This window comes from Rhagoletis pomonella, unplaced genomic scaffold (assembly GCF_013731165.1).
Source record: "Rhagoletis pomonella isolate Grant_MI unplaced genomic scaffold, Rhpom_1.0 Rhpom_scaffold_00008, whole genome shotgun sequence".
In the NCBI taxonomy this organism is placed as follows: Eukaryota; Metazoa; Arthropoda; class Insecta; order Diptera; family Tephritidae; genus Rhagoletis; species Rhagoletis pomonella.
The window spans coordinates 14,696,627-14,698,674 of record NW_023458562.1 but is presented as its reverse complement, the minus strand read 5'-3'; positions in this window follow the sequence as shown (position 1 = coordinate 14,698,674).

Here is a 2,048-nt window from a genome sequence, read left to right as displayed (position 1 = left end):
AAATAGTATGTTGAGCCAAGTGCTGAGCGCATTGCTTTAGAGACAAAATAATTTTTAGTGCCACAACTGAACATACAGAATTAAAATAATTTTTTAGATTTCTACATCTTGCACTACTTAACGTATACATTTTTTTAATTTACATATCGAGCCCTAACCGTCAAAATAACGTAAGCGACATTTTTTTCAAAATTTTCCTTTTGATGCAGAAATGTATCTAGATGCTCTAGGAATATTTCTGCATCAAAAAGAAAATTTTGAAAAAAATTTCGCTTACGTTATTTTGGCGGGCAGGGCTCGATATGTTATTCATTAAAACTATACTAGCACTATTCAATTCGTTGCTTTCGAAAAATTATGCACACAATTACATACAAACATTAACTTGTTTCGCAATAAGTTGACAAAAAAAATGCCTGCATGAATCACATTCCCAGGTAAAGGAAGCCAGTAAAGAACATTTTGGTCAAAAATAACCGCTAATAACGGGTTACCTGTTATTTTTGGTTTTTTTTTTTTGATTGCAGAATTTTATTTGGAAGAAGTTTTCGCGCAATTGGCAATGATTTTAGAGAACTGCTACTGAACACATACAAACTAACATATTTACAACACATAATTATATAAAAATATATGTACGTATGCACCGATTTTATTATGTTAACTTAATGTTGCATTCCATTTAAAAGTTATCACATGTTTGTGTTTTTTTTTCGTTCACTACTACTCAACAATAAAATAATAACCTGAAGGATGGTGCTCTTGGAGGGATACCATTTCAGAAACGGTTAAACGTTTTTTTTTTATTGAAGCATAATTCATGGAAGTTAAATTCTATGCAAAAAAATTAAAGAGGAAAAGAACCCAAAATTTCTGCACATGCTTTAGTTATTATTTGAAAGATCCATTTGCATTTACGCTCAGCACTGACAAGCGCGCAATTTACTATCGCTGCTTAATCAAAAACCTTTCCAACTCATGCTACTTTCCTATTCCGCCTATAAGTATGCTTCGGAAATCCGCTTCAAATGCGCCTATCTATTTGTGTCGTTCGCACTACGTATATATGCATATTCATGTACATACATACCTATATGTATATACATACATATAAATGTTATTAGTATCTTGTGTATTATTTATTTATGTAATTTAATTGTTAATAAAATTGTTTAAGATTTATGTTGATAATATACTTAAGAATAGATAAATTTGAATAAAGCACCCGCTAACGGTTAAGCTTATTAAACATTTTGCTAATAATGCAATAATAAATATGCCCGCTAAAATACTAGGCTTTAATTTAGGTATAATAATTTTAATTTGAATCTGCAATGATTATTACTTTTTCTGACTTTATACCAATAGTTTTGCACCATTGTGTGCTTACTATACGTTTAGCTCACTCGCTTTTTGTATGTAAACTACTTACATATGTAGTATGTATTCGCTTGGATATTCGCTTTTGTTTGAGTTGTTTGTTAGTCGATAATTAATCATTAATATATCGATAATAAATTGCTTTATTTTCCGGAGCGCAACAACAAAAGCGCACTTTGTTCTTTAACTAAAAAATTTGTTTATATGCATGTATATATATTTTTCATTTCGTATGTGTATATATTATTTGTTGCTAAGTGCCTCCGTGATTTTAAGTTTTCTCTTTTGTTTTAGTAAGAGTTGTAATAAAATATTTTCTATGTATGTCCTTTTAACTTCATTTTGAGTATCGGTCATCTCACTCATCGTATTCCTAACGGCCACACCACATGAGCGTGGGCATTTAGGAGTCCACCCTTTCTAACCGTTTTTTGTTTTCTACTTATGCGGTTTTCTAAAGTAGTTGCTTGATCGTCAATGATACAAATAGAGTTTTGAGTTATTGGAAAAAATAAAAAAATGTTTTATATGGTAGTTGTGTTGCCAATATGGAGGTTAACTTTATTTTTAATATTTCCGATTGGAATAGAGTATAAGGAATAGATATTTATGCAGTAGTTTAGTATAAATTAGTTTACAGACATATAAACTTTAATTTATTTTTTTTT